The 18,846-nt window shown below is 37.0% G+C and overlaps 1 protein-coding gene across 8 annotated transcripts in view; it reads left to right on the forward strand.

Annotated features, from left to right (window-relative positions):
* TMC1 (transmembrane channel like 1) overlaps positions 1–18,846 on the forward strand; it is a 312,031-nt gene that overhangs the window by 48,137 nt on the left and 245,048 nt on the right. For 7 of the 8 annotated variants that reach the window (XM_081067289.1, XM_081067284.1, XM_081067290.1 and 4 more), the window contains exon 3: positions 18,533–18,593. The exons of the other annotated variant lie outside the window; for it this stretch is intronic. The gene's annotated coding sequence lies outside the window, so the exon portion shown is untranslated. The remainder of the gene's footprint in view (positions 1–18,532; positions 18,594–18,846) is intronic. 8 annotated transcript variants of the gene reach the window in all.

Below are 18,846 nucleotides of genomic sequence, written 5' to 3' on the forward strand. Positions count from 1 at the left end.
TGAAGGGTGTATACGATCAACATGACATCACTGTTGATGTTAACCTTGATCGTCTGACTAAGGTGGTGTTTCTCAGGTTTCTGCTAATAACTGTAAAGTTATTATTTTATCCCTTTTCTATACTGTCCTCTTTGCAAAGATATCACTATGCACAGCCTGTACTCAGGTGGGGAGCTATTCTTCACCTCCTTAAGGACAGAGCATCTACATAAATTATTTAGAATTCTCCTGCAAGGGATATCTTTCTCTTCTCCTTTATTTACTTATTTATTGCAATATGGAGTCATGGATATTTATATTTTGTGTTATAATGAAATAATAATTTATTTATTTTGTTGCTCAGTTGTTCCAGCTTAGACCTTGGGAGGTTTCAATTGGCTCCTCTGTCCTTTTGACGTACCACCAACATTGCAAATTAATTAACTAATTAATTAATTAGCATTTCCTTACTTTCTGGCCATATAAGATCCTCCAGGCTTATCTTGTGTATTTCCTACCCCAATTCAAGAATTAGACATTTTTCCAAGGAGACATGGAGAATGGTATTAGAAACCAAATCTGTGTGCTTGTTGCTCCTGGAGTACTGTTGCTTTTAGGCTCTGTCAGCTGACAGAGCAAAAACTTATGTGTGTAATACCAACTTTTATATATACATATATCTACAAATATTTCTGTATATAGCATCTGTATTTATATTAAGCTAAACATGACTTCATACTACTGTTTCCAACTCTAATTCATTGCCACATGGCTCATTCCTCCTAGCTGCCTCCCCTTGCTTATCTGTAAACTCTCCAACAGAGAAACCTGGCTCCTGCCATCCCCCATCCACTTACTTGATTGTACAATTCTAGTATATATGTATCGCAGTATCAAGATTTTTCACTGGTACCCTGATGGGAAACAACTGTATCAACTAGAGTTTAATGCGTATGTATAGTTTCTTTGCCTTTAGTCATATAGACTCCATTCATTTCCAGTGTTAATAAGATCAGCATCTTTTCCCCTCATTCTCCTTCAGTGGGGTTGTTTCATACATTTATTATATAATTAGATTGTTTTGTCACATTCTGCATTCATTCTGGGATCTCTCGATGATTTTCTTGATGATTTCTTTTAATATTACCTTTCAAAACTTCTATTGACTTTTTTCCTGCTATCGAATTTTATTTTCCAAAAGGTATTTTTTTTCTCCTTGAATTTTTTATACCATCTTATTCTTTTTTCATAGATGCTAGTTAACTGTTAGCAATTGCATCTATAAAAATCCTCTCCAGGGATATTAATGAGACTTTTTTGAAGTTTTCTCTGTTTAGCCTGTTTTTCTCCAAGTGTCTCATCTTATTTAGTCTCACCTCTGTGTTCCATGTTAGAAGTTTTTTTTCTGATCTCTGGTCATCTTTGCTTGACTGCTCATGATTCAGAGTGGGGCCATCTGATTTCCTGATTGGAATCTCTGAAATCTATGAGGGCATGGGTAGGTCTGGTTAATGCTGAGTTTCCCTACAGGGTAATTTGGCTGGGCTGTTGCTGGAGAAATCCCTGATATTGATGTTAAGTGTTTCCACTTGGGACGATTCCTTACAGAAGTATCTGCCAATCTTCAGCTGAAGTATAAAGCCTATCTGCTAGCAGTCTGGTAGCCAAGTAGTTATTCATTTAATCCATGCATGTTCAGACTGGTACTCACCCATTCAACTATGTACGGCTTTCCCCAGAGACTTGTTTGGACCTTTCTGATGTTCTGACTTTGTGGGGGAGAGGAAGTAACACAGTGACATGGAACAGCCATAAGAACGTAGGGAGAGAGACACAATTTTTTTTTATTAAAGCTTTCAACCAATCTTCCTTATTTTGCCTCCCCACCTCTCTTTAAGGAAGGCCTCCATTTCTGGAGCCACCTGATGCTGTGAATTTCTGAGCCTTAATGATTTTGAAGTGAAGATTAGGTCAGTTTTCAGCTTTCCTCATTTCATTGCTGGGCAGATTTGGCCTTCTTGGGTTTACAAGGCCCTTTGGGTAACACTCAGTATGTCTGCTTTCTTGCCTTCCTAAATTTTATGTTGCTGCATTACCTTCATGTATCCTTGGATATATACATTTAAAAATTTTATCTATCTTTCCATCCATCCATCCATCCATCCATCCATCCATCCATCCATTCCTGCATCCCTGCATCCCTGCATCCCTTTTCTGTGATTTTACGTGGGGTTTTGGTGGGAGCAGTTAGAGTCTTGTGTTCAATTCACTGCTCATCTTTTCCCAAATCCAGTTTATAACTTTTTATTCCCTTGATATAATGCACTCTGGATTCTAACTGCTCCATAAATATTAGTTACATTAAAACATACAGAATCTAGAAAATCTCCATTGCATTGTGCTTTAAAGTTGATTGAACACTAACAGTATACCAAAGATACTATACACCATGCCCCAAATGTACCTGTCTTTCTAGTGACTTTCTGCTTTCTCAACTGAATTCAGAACAAAGAAGGTCTTTATAACTAGTCCCTTTGTTTCACATCTAAATAAGCCTCTAGGGAAGAGTAGCCAAACAAATTTATTATGGCTTGTAAATCAGCAATATTAAAACCGGTATTAGCTGTTTTCGCTTGAAGTGTGGGGTTCACCAGGAGTCCCTGCTTTCCCAGTATGCTTTCCAGTTAAAATAGATGAAGATGTTAATAATTAACTTTATCAGTGGGTATTCATTCATGCAGCATTCGTCCTCCATTTCAAGCCTGTTTGGCTGAATATTGATTATGTGGCTCAACAGTCTTAGACAAATGCTTCTGCTTTGGTGCATGATGAGTTAAATTGGATTAAAACTACCTACTTGCCTCTTATAAAATGTAGCTTCCCACATGGTTTACATATAATTTGTTTATGTGGTAACACAATGCTGGACAAAGAACTGGGTTTTAGTCCTGGCTCTACTACTTCCAAGATACGAGACTCTTGCCTAATCTTCTTAGCTTCCCCAATGCTCTGACTTCCCATTTACAAAACTGAGTTTTGTAATCCTCACTCATCCTGGCTGATTAATAATGCGGATAATACCTACTCATGTTGAAGTGAAGGTAAAACGAGTTGACGATGAATAAATCCGGCCAGACCCCTTTAGTTTGTAAACTATTATACAACTATAAAAAAAAATGATTTTCACATTTTAAACACTGTGTCAAAGTGAGACCTATTGGACTAAAATTTAATGAGTCCAATGTACTTTATAAAAAAGACAGGGACAAGGACTTCTGAGTCCCTTGCCCCTTGAATAGTTTATGGATTAGAAGCAACACACTGAGTAGATCTTTTGTGCACACCAGTTCTCCTTCTAAATAGTCAGCCTTTGCTTTTGCTCTTGAGTGAAGAACAGGGAATGGCTGAGATCTTGACCTAATGTAGGCTCTGATCTTTTAAAACTCTCTGTATTTCACTTGACTCGTCTCCTGACCTTGAAGTTAAATGTAAGTTCCAAGATCTCACTGCTCATCTTATGAACATTCTGTACACAATAAGTAAGATCAAGTTTAGGAGGCTCATCTACATTTGTCGGCCTAAGAATTCAGAGTGCTCAATGGTAGCAGCATTTTTGCTTACAGAATTCTCTATAATGTCAAGAGCTCTCGGTCATGTGAGCCATATGTCATTCATTGCTTTAGCGGAGAAAACCCAGGCTTTTGCTTTAGTTGCCTGCTCTGAACTTGTATCCTGACATTGAAAGGTTTAACCCATACTATCAGTGACAGTCAATTGGAAAACAGACACATACAAAGCCATTCTCAAGGATTTCTTCCTTTATTTCTAAAATATCTTTTGACCACTGGAAAGGGTGTTGATCCTTCCTTTTTGTTTCTTTTAGTATGTTCACAGTGACAGAAAGAGAGAGAGAGAGCACTGCACCCAAGGAGTTTTCTTTCCTTTTTTTTTTCCTTTCACATGAAAGACTTCTTTGTTCTACCTCCACAGTTGACTGCAGGCCCTGGATAAAGTAGCAAAAGATCAAGAAAGAGAGAAGAATGATTACTGACACATTTTCAGAGTGGCAGGCTCTGGCTAAATAGAAATACACTGATTTGTGAAAGAGGACCCTTGTTATATTTTAACAGACTAATGGGGCTTCCTTTATCATTAGGGCCTTTAGTACTGCTTGTACTTCATTTAATCAGGAATGAAGCCTTTAAGCTGACTTTATAAACCTCCAACACAATAGTTAGTTATCATCTGTGGTTAGATTTAATTAGTGTAGGTTGAAAATGTATGAGCATTTTTTCACCTCCTTTCCCTACCCTATCTCCTCTATACCGTTTTATTTTTTGAACTTTTCCACAGGGAAGTATTTTTGCTCTCGGCCTCCCCTCCCCCACCCCGCCATATGACATAAAAATGTAAACATACACATGAAAGGAAGTAAGAATGTGTACCTAGGTACTCAGTTGTTTGTTTTCTATATTCTTAAATAAAGCACATGCAATCTGAGGTGCTGGCTGTTTTTGTGTAGTTGTATATTTACAAGATTACCCAAAGTAGGAATTTTCAAAGCATAATTATGATCGTAAGTCTGCAAAGATCCTTAGTTAGGAGGAAAAACAAAGTATGATAGAGCCAGGGATTGTGGTGGTGATAGGGGTGGTTATGTAGTGCTTAGGAAAAGCTATTAGTGGATTAATTTGTTAGTGTACTTTTGGTTGCACTATTGTGAAGTACCATAGTTTATTAATTTAGACAAGACTAGGATCATCTTAAGACTCAAATTACACACATAGTGAAAATACAAATTCCCTAATAAAAATCCAGTGGAAGAATTATTGCTGAGGATTATCTGGAAAGTTTCTGGATTGGGTAATTGGCTGTTCTAGGTGAGAGAAAAAACACGTGAGGTAGAGCAGTTTTGGAAGGAAAGGAGATCAGATGTTTAGTTTTTGATAAGATATATTTGAAGTGTCCAAGAGCCATTGGATAGAGATGTCCAGTGGGAATTTGTTGGTGAGCGGACTGTGCTGGATCCATCTAGGAGTCCCTAACACGTGATGGTCAAGATTAATAAAGAATGAAATCACGTAGGATAGCAGGTGACTGGGAAGGACTATGGGCCAAGTCTGGAACCCTGAGGAACCCCAATACTTAATGAGGAAAATGAAGGAAAAATATCTGTGAAGAAACAGAAAACAATCGCAGAGGTTCGAAAAGAACGAGTAGATTGCAGTGTCATGGAAGCATTGGAGTAAATGTTTAAAAGTTCACTTTGAACAATTACTGACGTGACTCTGAAGACAGTGCCAGTCTAATCCTTCCCATGCAGGGTAAGGATTTCCAATAGGAAGGGAGCAGCAGTGCTCCCTGATGAGTAACGTTAAGCACCCACCATTTCTCTTTCAGGGAAGGTTGGGGCTCGAGTCAAAGGTGTGCTTAATAAGGATACACATTTATTAATGCCAAATCAACTTTTTGTAGATGTTTTTCTAACAGAAAGAAAATAAAGAAGAAAAATAAATAGGAGGATATGGAATCTGGTTCTAATTCTCCAGTTCCTTTTTACAACTTATTACATTATATTTTGACCCATTTTTACAAATACACATGAGCATACATCACACATGCCTGTACTTTGTGCAAAGTAAATATGCCAATTTCTGTGATAGATATTTTTGATAGTATTCTACAACAACTGAGTATTTACCAATGACTTTAGGCATTTTGGCAAAATACCTGGAAAAGTCAGCTGCAGGGTTGGCTTCTTGTTTATTTATTCTGTCTTTCTAGTATTTTGGTCTCTTTTATTTTTTTTTCTCAAGATATTTTCTAGTCCCTGACAAATGACCAAATGTGGGTCCTTGTGAATTCAGTGGGTTACATAAATACATAAAAAAAATTTGATCCTGAGTTTCCATGATTTGGAAGAGACAAACATTTATGTAATTGACATTGAAATCCAAAAAAATGAAAATTCATCTATTTTAAATTGGAAACTTCAAGGCAAAACATCTTTAATTTTTTTATGTAATAAAAATGTTAGTCACAGATGAGAGAATTCTTCCTTTATACTTTGTTTGAAAAACAGAAGAATTAGAGAAAAGAAGATGTTTGGTCATTTCAGTAACTTTTATCAAATAGTGACAAAATGAAACCCTCTAGTGTGGAAAGAGACACTGGACAGAAATGTCACATCTGTTCCTTTTCTTACTAATGAAGATACTCTCCCTCTCAAGGTCTGGATTTTCTCGTTTGTTAAATAATCGGATTATGCTAGTTATTTCCTTCTAGTTTCTATTCTACAATTTTCATTAAGATTTCATTACTTGGCATCAACAATCTATACCATGCTCTAGATGGCTCAGTTAATTAATGTCCATTTAACTGACCCACTAGAATAACCATGCTGTCCATTCCCTCAGTATAACCTGTTGGACGATGCCTATCTTAGAAGAGTACTGGCAGCCAGAAGACTATTCTGGTATAATCCATACATTTCTGCCCCCATCAACTGAGTTTTCTGTTTACTAAGAATCAGCAAAATTTGTTCCCAAATCTGTTTATGCCAATTGTATTTGTCATTGAATTACATAATTTTTTAAATAGTATGAAAAACAAAGAGCCATGAGTGTGAAAAGAAAGAAATTGTTTCCACAGAAATTGAACAAAATTTGAATAGTGTTGGGGGTTGGAGGGAGCTGTGTAATATAATAAGATATTGTAAAATATTAGAAAATACTCATAAATATATGGAGAAGTCGATTTTCATGGTTCTTCACAGCAAAACCTGTTTTAATTCTACTTTAAAGAAACTGAAACTGAAGATCAAAAGATGATGCTTTATGAAAGAAAGTAGCAGAACTCCAATCAAACTGTAAGAAAATATTCTATAACAAAAGATTAATGAATGAATAGCCAAAGAAATGATTGAATCAAAGGTAAATTAAATATGCATGTGTAATTTCTTATCTTTCCTCACTTTAACTCTTGTTTTGATTTACCAGTAACTACCAGTCCTGACTGTGACCAACTAGAGGGTATTTACTCTAATTTGTCATTTTGAGGTCAGGTCAGCCTAAAGTTTCCGAGTTTCCTTTGTTCTCTTAATTATAGCAGGATATGTTATGCTAATGCAGAGTATGAAAAAGCTACTGAAGAACACTTATTTTTTTTCAAGCATTTGAGGTATAAATACTTATTTCAATGCTAATTCCATATTATAAGGTAGTAGTATCATTTTCTGGGTTTGAATCCTGTCTTCTGTTCTTCCTATTTTGTTAATGTTCTCAAGGCAAGTTTCAACTACTGAGACATCACAATACTATACTAGCTCACTGACTGGGTTAAGAGGGTTTACTCTGTTTGCATGCAGAAAGCCCTGCAATGGGCAGATAGCAGAAACTAAAAATGTAATATTTGTTATCCCTTAAAGTAGGTCTCAGGTGCTTCTATTTACCGATTGATTTTTAATGTAATGATGAACTCTGGAAGTTGTTGAATGAAAAAAGATTGAACATTATGCAGCTTTTCGGGGGAGCTAAGGCAAACTCGAGGAACAGTAGAATAGCTGGGACCACATAATTAGATAACATGGTGGCCAGAGGTCAAAACTGAGTAGCAAGTCGGAACCTTCAATTAGGGGTCACTGAGCCAACTCGAGCTGAGATCAGAATTTGCAGTAGTTGCTTCCAAGTGAAGTATTCCCTCTCTGTAACGCACTGTTGCTGGAGGTAATAAGCGGTGCTCCCTGATTACTGAAGCTCTGAGCTACGCTTTCTCTCCTATTGCTTACTCTAAACACAGCAGCTAGAGTGAACCTTTCAAAGCCTACGTGAGATCCTGCCACTCCCATGTGCAAAACCATAGAAAGGTTGCTCATTTCACTACAAGTAAAAGCTAAAGTTCTTACAGAAAATGAATGGCCTGCCAGGCTCTACAATGATCTGGGCCCTCAATGTCTTCTCTGCTCTCATCACTGATTATTCCTCTCATTCACTTTTCTCCAGCTACACTGGTCTCCTTGGTATTCTTTTTGATAAAAGTCTAGCACTCTCCTGTCCTAGGATCTTTGTTGTTCCATCCACTGGGAATGCTTTATCCCCCATAGCTGCTGGCCCTGCTCCCTCACTTCCTACAGGTCTTTGCTCAAGTCTCATTTTCCCAGTGAAGCTGACCTTGACCACACTCTCTGGTCCCTGCTTACTTTCCCTTTTATATTATAGATCTTAGTTATCATGTTTATGTTGTTCTTCTCTGCCTCCCTTTGCTAGAATGTAAGCTCTACTAGGGCAAGGTTTATCTACAGTTTTACTTTCTTCTGTATTCCAAGTGCTGAGAACAGTGCTTGGAACATGGTCTCAGCTCATTCAATATTAGTTCAATGAATGAATGAACAAATGAATGGAAGAACCAGGACTGGCCTGAAAATAGTCCAAGGTATTCTTTGCCAAGGGCAAAGCAAATGGCAAAAGTGTCAATGTCTAGGGATTTATTGAAGAGAGCAATGCTCATTTTAGACTGGAATGGCTCTCTTGGCTTTAGCTGTAGTTTGCAAATCTCCCCTTTCCCCAAATCCCGCTTTCTTGATTTTATTGCCTTAAATTCAGGTTTATTCAGGCAAAGAGAGAGAACTGTGGCTAAGACCCAGATGATCCAGATAATAAACATGTCTTTGCTTCAATTTTGTGACATATGGGCAAATAGCCATTAAGGCCTTTTTTCCCTCTTCCTTTCCTTTATTACTCGTCTCTAGCTTGGTTTAATGATTACCTAATGATTCAGCAGTTATGACCTTTCCTTTTAACTCTTGCAGTTTCTGATCCTCTCAAATTGCATCCATTTTTGGTATTGAAGATTTATAAATTCCCTTTTCTGCCTTTTCACCTAACGGCAGTTTAATGCTTCCAGCTGTCTTTATGCATAAAATAATAATTATACCACAATGATAATTGCATTCTAATAATAATTATAAAATTATTTAGCCCTCTTGAGCATGTATTATTTGCCAAGTTCTGATTTGGGAGCTTCAGATATATTTTCACTAATCTGCACACCAGGCCTTACCGAGGGGATTTTGAACTCAGCATATTTACTCTGCGCGTTTCACCATGTGTGTTTTCTGGTGACTGGCCTCGTCAGACTCACCAGACGTTCTTGGTGACAGACTCCTGGACCTCACTCCTCAAGACCAACTTCCAAGGGGAAACCTCTAGACACTCAAGTTTAAGAAACTGGGTAGGTATTAAGGTAGAACCGATCTTAGAGTACACCAAGAAGTGAGACCTAAGTTGCTAGTAGCAGTGCGCTGTCGTCATTACTAGGCAGCTTTTTATTTATTACAACGGAAGTTAACTTTCTTCCTGGCAAGCCATGCTTTGCCTTTCCTGCCCCTGCAGCATTTAACATACATATTATCACACAAATAAGATCCATCTTGAAGTTTCCAGCCAGCAGATATTGTTCAAGGAGACCTTTGTTCTTTTACAGGCCAGATTGTGCCTTTTGACTCTGTTGAATTAATTCCATTTTTTTGTGAAGGAATAAGAGACCGACTCATTTGGTCAGCACATCTGGGAACGAAAAGTAAAGTGGATATCTGAAAAAGTGAAGACAAGTGTCTGAATATGCATCAAGAAAATGACTAGCTTTCCCTAATTTTCTTACTTTTTTAAGTAAAAGAAAAGATCGTAATTCAAAAGTTAGACATGTAAAGTTGTACAGACTCATGTCACTATAGTCAAATAAGATAGGGAAAGTGAAGCAATTGTCTAGATTTGGGGTTGCCAACCTATGGTCCACAAGCCAAATCCTTCCTGCTACCTATTTTTGTAAAGTTTTATTGCATCACAGCTATGTACATTCTTTTACATATTGTCTATGGCTGCTTTCATGCTGCAGTGGCAGAATTGAGTAATTGCAGCAACAACGATAGGTATGCGCAATAAAGCCAAAAGTATTTAGTATCTGGTCCTTTCCAGAGAAAGCTTCTGCTCTCTGGTTTAGATTTTCTAAAGATTATTATTCATTTTGATTCTAAATTATTCAAGGTTTTATGTGGAATTTGAAAGTGATAAGATAATAGAATTGTAATAAATCTAAGGAAAATTAATGGTGATGTTTTTTGGTGGTTGTTAAACTCTCCACAAAAAAAAAGAGAAATAAACTCAGCAATCTGAAGTCACTAAAAGTGTTAAGCAATTGTTAATTTGCAACCCCATTCCCAGAATTACTCTATGGGTCATAAAGCACACTCTGTAGGGAGAGAAGACATAAGTCTTCATGGAAAGACATTTATTTCAAAGTGGAGGGATATGCTCAGCAGGGTGTGAACAAGAGCACTCATTGGTGTGTGGGAAAAGATTACAACTTAAGACTTTGCATTGAAATGTAGAGAAAGGAAGTGAAGATTTACTGATATGTAATATACAGATTGGCACTCATTCCTGCACAACTACATTATGAGACAGGTATTTGAGGTTCTTAAGGAAAGAGTAGAAGTTACCCAAACCCAAAGAACTGGCTGTGGAGTTCTGGTTTTGCTTGATTTCAGTGTATTGACACACTGAAGTTTGCATGTATCCGGTCAAGTGGATTAGGGATTTCATTGTCTCCTTCACAGAGGACTAAGGGATAAAAGAATTTCTGCAAAAACATCTGAGATTGAAGATAATAATTCATGCACTGCTTAATAGTGGGGAAAAAATGGCAGCGTTGACATTTCTCTTAATCCTATAGAACCAGTTCTTCAGCAGCCAAAGAAATGAAAGAGGAATTGGAAATTCTGATGAATTTTCAAATGATGAAGAGAATATATGAAATATGGATTTACTTCCCCTATCATTATAGACCTAGTTGAATACTGTCTCAAAGTGAAATAAAACTTTTGCATAATTGGTAGATTGGATTAAAAAGTGAGTACTATGATTTAGTAGGAAAGATAACGTAGTCCTTTGGCTTTTCACATCCTTGTATCACTAGGAATTAACATTTTTTTAAAAGATTTATTGGGGAATATTGGGGTACAGTGTGTTTTTCCAGGGCCCATCAGCTCCAAGTCATTGTCCTTCAATCTAGTTGTGGAGAGCGCAGCTCAGCTCCAAGTCCGGTCGCCGTTGTCAGTCTTTAGTTGCAGGGGGCGCAGCCCACCATCCCATGTGGGAATCGAACCAGCAGCCCTGTTGTTCAGAGTTTGCGCTCTAACCAACTGAGCCATCCGGCTGCCCAGGGAGTGACTTTTCATGCTATGACCGTCATTGAAATCAAGTACAGAAATAATGAATATAAAGTTGGACTGAATCACAAATGTTAAGCCAAGATTTAAAAAAATAATTATGTGAAATCATATCGTTTATACAAATTTTAATAATATTAATGATTTTTAAAGCGAGGACAGAAAGATTTTGTAAATTAATAAATAAAAATAAAATAAACCATTATTTATGTCATCTTTATCTCACCTTTTCACATTTTATATTTTGTATGTTTTATCATGTTTTATATATATGTTAGTACAATAGCATATAATCTTTATATATTTATAAATTTAATATATACATATATGTATACACACATTGCAGATATATGCTTAAATTTTGTTTTATTCATAATGCAAGGGATTAAAAAGTTTAGAAGCCACTAATTTAGACAATGATATATGGGTTCAGCCTTCCTGTGGGAGTATTTTAGATTTCATCTCTGCCTGACATTTCCTTTGACTGAACTTCCTTCAACTGGCTGAAGACTTTGTACAGTGACATGAATTGGGATAACTCCTCCACTTGCACCTTTATATAAATATGTATTCCATATTGTCACATACTTGTTTTTACATTTTACATTTGTCCACAGTGATATTGTCTGTTACTAGTTCTGGCTATTTAAATACTAAGAATATTACTGATTAAATTTGCTTTTTGTTGTACAGTAGCTCCCCCTTATCTGAGGGGAACGTGTTCCAAGATCCTCCATGGATGCCTGAAATCACAAATGGTAGTGAACTTTATATGTACTATGTTTTTGCCTATACATACATAACTGTGAGAAAGTTTAATTTGTAAATGAGGCACAGGAAGAGGTTGATAACTAATAATAAAATAGAACAGTTGTAACAATATACTGTAATAAGAATTATGTGAATGTGGTGTCACTCTCTCTCTCAAAATATCGTACTGTACTGTACTCACCCTTGTGATGATGTGAGATGATAAAATACCTATGTGATGAGATGAAGTGAGGCATTTTGACATGGTGTTAGCTTACTACTGTTGTTCTGATGATATATCAGAAGGAGAATCATTTGCTTTGGGTCATCCTGGTTTATTGAGCCATGAGTGTGTTGATGGTTGGATGGCAGGAGAAGATGATGTCAATGATTGGGAAATTTTATATTTTTGTACTGCTGTTAACTGTGGATACCTGGAACTGTGGGGGAAAAAAAAAACATGGATAAGGGGGCCTGATTTATCTTTTATAGGCAGTTCACTGACACCCCTGTTGCCGTTTGCCTTTGTTTCTGGACAGTTTACTATATCATCATAAATTTCATTGAATCTTATTGATTTTCAAATAAATAATGGGTACGCTTTGCAGACTTTGGTTATGTTTGGAGATGGCAGTTTTCCTGGGGTCAAGAGGCTTTTGATGATATTGACTTTGTTCACTTTATGTCAAAACAATAAACACTTTCCTTAGGAAAAAATTCTGCCCCAATTACTTAAATTTCTTTGTTGAGATACGGACAACCCACTTTCATACCACAAATTGTGCTAAACAAGATACTTCTTTTATGTCTTTTCTGACAAAAACATCTATAATATCATGTTTCACTATCATGTTCAAAATTCATTCAAAATTTTTCCCATTTGGCAACAGTCATCTCCATCCATACCACTGACATTGTCTAAAGCTGTCTTTAATTCTTCTTTATTAAGTTGCAGTATTTCTTCTATTGAGCAAGTTAGTGTGTTGACTCCAGGAGTTCTTTTTTCTTCTGTCAATTTTCGCCTTACTGCACAAGTTCTGCCTTTTGTATTTGTCCATGGAGAAAGCCTCAGGACTTGGTGTTTGCTACTAGACTGGCCAGAAAGTCTGGTCTCTCATTTGTTTCTTCCTTCATTTTGGAAGCCAGTCGCAAATGCAAATGTCACAGCTTTTATGGGGTTCCACAGATGTCAAAATGCCCTCCATTACTTCCCAGCCCAGTTCTTATTCCCAGAAGCTCTGTGGTGCCAGTTATAATTGAAATTCATGAAAACAGACTGGCATTTTTGACATGGATGGAAACAATTTGTGGAGGAGGCATAAAATAGCAGGGGTATACTTCTCATGTTTACAGCCTGTGATCCTGTAAGGATTTCTTTTTTTTTTTTTTTAATGAAATCAATTTGAATTCCATATATGCTCAGTTTGAATATTTTAAGGAGGAATTCACAGTAACTACCTTTGATGTGGACTGAGCTCTAGTCTCATGGCTAAAAAAGTTTATTTCTTCTCTAAGCAAATGGCTGATCATGGTGGGGCCGTATTGAAAATTAATAGCTTGGGGGAATTCAGAATAAAATAGAGGAAAATTAAAGTTTCGAAATGTAGTTTCAGAAATGAGAAATCATTAATTGATATTGTAGTAAAATATTTTTCTATAAACTTGTAACATGTGTACAATACTCATTATGCTAGCCAGTAAATCCTAGGCAGGAAAGGACAGACACCAAAATCACACATTTTCCATTTATATTTTAGGTCTATAAACCAGCCATTTATTCATTCTCATAATGTGCCATGATGTACTAAGCCCTTTATATAAATCATCTTGGTAGTTCTTAATATATTTTTTTACCCTTATACATCTGAGGGAGATGCCACAATCTCATTAAAAACAGTAGCTCCTAAACAGTGGTGTAATGACCCATTCTCCTTTATTTGGAGGGAGCTGATTGGGTAGAAACATGAGAATTTGTTGGAGAAACTAGAATTTAAGACTAAACCTGCTTTCATAGCTTGTACTCTAAGCCACTGTACTCTAAACCTTGGATATTTTTTATCTTTCATTGCTTGTTATGGGCTAAATGTTTCTCTCCTTCCAAAAGTCGTAAGTTGAGTTCTAACCCCACTGTGATGGTATTAGGAGGTGGCGGCCTTTGGGAAGTGATAAGGTCATGAGAATGAGGCCCTCATGAGTGGGATTAGTTCCCTTATGAAAGAGATCCCAGAGAGATTCCTCAGTCCCTTCTACCATATGAGGACACAGTGAGAAGATGACTGTGAATCAGAAAGTGTCCTCACCAGATACCGAATCTCCTGGTGCTTTTATCTTGGACTTCCCAGCCTCCAGAGCTGTGAGAAGGAATTTCTGTTGTTTATCAGCCATCCAGTTTATAGTATTTTTGTTACAGCAGCTTGAACAGACTAAGCACTTCCCAACCCCTTCTCCTGGATCATCCATGATTGCTAGGGGCTTAAGCAACACAACATCTGTCAGAATTCCACTCTCAAGTGACATGGTGAATTTCTGTCCACTGCTACCCTCACTGTCTAGGCTCTGCTGGGACCAATTTTCCACTTTACCTCTGGCCCTGTTGCTCCAGGCATTAGCAGGGCATCAACTTACACAGTTTTCTGCTGAGCAGCATGGGTCTTTGAAGAAGGGTGGCACCAAAGAATAGCACAATTGCTTTCTGATTGTCCGGAACCCTTTGCTCAGGCCCCAAGACCGCTTCTAATAAATGCCCACCTGTTAGGAGACTGCACAGCCGTGTGCCCACAAGGTCCTTTCCCCAACCAAAGTATGTCTGGGCATCACCCTGTCTCAGAAATGACAATCACTATCCCTTTTTAAAATTCTAGAATCCCCTCAGGGTGTGGGCTTCTTTCTTTCTTCATCTTTCTAAAATATAAGTGGTATTTTTTCCTCTTTCTTCCCATAATGAAGTTTAAAGGCCCATTAAGAAGGACTTAAAAGGACTTGGGTCTCAGGAACATAAAAACCTATCCGCTGTCCTTTCTTGGGCATGGGAGGTGGAATATCTTTTATTTCTTCTTGACAAATTGCCCACTCCATGGATAGGAGATATTTTAATATAAAATAAAAATTCCAGTACACGTTAAATGATCCCAGAGGTTACTGGAGGTTACTCGGCTCCATCAAAGAATGCACACTTCTGTTAATTTCTCTCTTGCATCACAAAACATGTTTTCTCTTTAATTAAGATCTAAACAAAAAAAAATCTATGTCATTACACTTTATAATTTATTTTTTAGCTATTGCAAAAAAAATGTCCTGGAAGATAGTCCAGAGAGGAAACACTGCCAAGCTTGCTGCCAAGGGTCTCACAGAGAGAGAACTGAGGAAGCCAATATCACAGGGCTCTGTTGAAAACAAGCAGCCTTTTATGGTGCCCCGATATCCTCACTGTGATGGTTTGGCACTAACTTCTCAGGACTAGCATGCAGGGAAGGGAGGTAGAGAAGTCTCCCTACAGTCTTATACTTGGCTCTGATCGCTCCATATCATTTTATGTGTGGTAACTCAATGAGACTGCTTGCCATTATATTAATAGGCATAGCTGCTTATAAAAGTGTATCCATAGTACAGGAGGATCTAGACCAGGCGAGATTGTTTATCTCACTTATATACTGTGTCCAGGACTCTCCTGAGGATTATTTAGGCAATGATATTGAGACCAGACCACTGACCCATTTTCCCCTTTCTTAGGGCGAGTTCTTCGTTTTTGTCCTTTGGGAGAACATAGTTGGGGCCTTCCCTGCCCACTGATCTCAGTTAGGATGGTTGAATAGTGGTGAAACTCATTAGTTTGGGATTTGAATATTTACTTTTCCCGGAGACTCCTTGGCCTGTAGACAAACATGTTTATTTCCTACTTAGCATTCTTTGAGTTGAACGTACAAAGATGATATGGGTGTAGGGTACCTGCTCTATAACAATACCCTCCCACATTTTTACCTTACTTTGACATGGTGTGATTCAACTCCTAATCCTGTTCCCCTAACTTAATATTAAGTGTTTTACCTCTGTTAAAGGTATTTGCCAACTCACTAAAGCACCCGTGTGTCACATGGGCTAGCCTAACACAAAGCTCCTAATCTGACGTTGACCTTTTTAAAACACCCATTGCTCTGAATTTGACCTCATCACCTCAGGAAGCTGGGCTTCAAATCTGACTCTACAGTGTTCCATCATGTCCTCTTTTTTTTTTTTTAACCCAGCTTTACTGAATTTGACTCGAGTCTCAGAGACATTATTTGCTCACCGAAACAAGCCAAAACATCTTCCTACCTTTTAAAACCTCCTGTTCTTTCTTTCTTAATATTGTTTTTATTAAAAAACTTGTTTTGGAAGGAACTCAGTGTGAATAATAACATGGGTGTGGGCCTCCACATACCAAGGCCTCAAGGAATTCACTTACAGCACGTTTAAGTCTCAACTGCGGCCTCTGAATGCCACCCATACAGGTGCTAATGTGTGCAGAGTACATGTGATTGGTACAGAAGAGTAAGAGATTCAGTCTTGGATTAGGAAAGAAGGAAGAGAGAATATAAACAACCTGAAAACCTGTTTGGATCATGACAGGTGGCTGTTGATTAGGACAGGCGTATAACCCACCTGGGTGCCTTAGTGGAAATGTCATGCCTTATTTTAGAAGGAAATTAGATTCAGTGATAAGAGATACAGTGTAGGGACTAAATACAATTCTAAAAACATATTTTACATGTGCCACTTACCAACAAGATTGATTTTTAATTTTGCTTTTGACAAAGATTAAAATAAAAGTAAAACGTGGCAAAATGGTAGAACAGTGAAACTAAATTTATAAAAAGGATATAAAGTGTGATGAGAAATTATGTGAGATACTTTCCTCACTTCCGAATTTTATGAAATGCTAGTTTTTAAAAAGATTATGTGAAAACAACCTTTAAAATTTAGTCAGGTACAGGTAAATCTATAGAAACAGAAAGCAGATCAGTGGTTGCTTGGGGCTGGGATTGGGGATTAACTATAAACTGGCACAAAGGATCTTTTTGGGGTGATGAAATGTTCCAAAACTGGATAGTGGTGATGGTTGCACAACTGTAAAAATTTAATGAAGATTATTGAACTGCACATTTAGGATGGGCAGTTTTTATGGTTATAAATTACACCTCATAAAGTTAAAAAAATTAACCAGGTGCAGCTTCTTGACGTTGGATTTGGCAATGATTTCTTGGATATGATACCAAAAGAACATGCAACAAACAACAACAACAACAACAAGATAAATTGTATTGCATCAAAATGAAAAACGTACATCAAAGGACACAATCAAGAGTGAAAAGGCAGCCCACGAATGGGAGAATATATTTTAAAATCATATATCTGATAATGAGTTAATGTCCAAAATATATAAAGAATGTTTAGAGCTCAACAACAACAGAACAAACAACCTGATTTTTAAAATGAGCAAAGATCTTGAATAGAAATTTCTCCTATGAAAATATACATAAGGCGATGGGAAAACGAAAAGATGCTCAGCATAACAAATCATCAAGGAACTGCAAATCAAAATCACAATGATGTATCACCTCACACCCTGTAGACTAGATACAATACAAAAAACAGTAAATAATGTTGGCAAGGATGTGAAAAAATTGGAACCCTTTGCATTGTTGGTGGGAATATCAAATAGTGAAGCTTCTTTGGAAAACAATATGGAGATTCCTGGAAAAATTAAAAATTGAATTACCATATGATCCAGTAATTCCACTTAGGAGGATATACCTGAAAGAATTGAAAGCAGGGTCTTGAGATATTTGTACTCCTGTGTTTATAGCAACATTATTCATGATAGCCAAAAGGTAGAAACAACCAAGTGTCCATTGACAGATGAATGGATAAACAAATGTGGTATATACAGAAAATGGAATATTATTCAGCCTTAAAAAGGAAGGAAATTTTGACACATGCTACATCATGTGTGAACCTTAAGGGTATTATGTTAAGTAAAATAAGCCAGTCACAGACAAATATGACATACTGTATGATGCCACTTACATGAATTTCCTAGAATAGTCCAACTTATAGACACAGAAAAAATGAATGATGATTCCCAGGTACTAGAGGAGCTGGGAAAGAATGGGGAGTTATTGTTTAATAGTTACAAATTTTCAATTTTGCAAGATGAAAAGAGTTCTGGAGATGAATGTTGGTGATGGTTGCATAAAAGTGTGAATGTCGTTAATACCACTTAACTGTACACTTAGAAAGGTTAAGATGGTAAAGTTTATGTAATCTGCATTTTACCACAATCACAAATTTAAAAAGAGTTAAAAAAAACATTTTTTACCAGGTATGCTTGTCTGTTCTAAAAAATGGAAGAATTGGTTTTATCTACTCTGATCCCTGGAATACTATGTCATCAATAAATGTAAATGCCTCCAAGATTGTGTTGATCACTTCTGATTTTGCCTCTGCTATTCCTTGAGATAGTTCATCTGTTATCAGGGAATTAAATCTCACTTTTGTGTGGATAATCTCACCCAGACCAATTTCACAAATTCTGTTCTGCAGGTCGAACTTCTTGATGGTATTCCCACTAGAACATAACCAAATTGTCCCCGCCTCATCAGGGGTAAGTGAAAGCTCATATTACTTGTCTGTAAACAGTGTCTGCCTCTTGAATTCCCTATTTATTCCAGTGGTCCCAGTCGTTCTCCTAGCTATCATGGTTTCCTTGTATATCTGTGGAATCATTTTAGATCTTACCTATTTCTCAGTGACACTCATTGTTTTTTTTTGCTCCCATTCTTTTCTATTCCTAAACATACTGTACAACATTGACAGGGAAGTTTGTATCTTAAAATACTCAGACCATCCACAGTTAG

Source organism: Rhinolophus hipposideros, assembly GCF_964194185.1.
Source record: "Rhinolophus hipposideros genome assembly, chromosome: 11".
NCBI lineage: Eukaryota > Metazoa > Chordata > Mammalia > Chiroptera > Rhinolophidae > Rhinolophus > Rhinolophus hipposideros.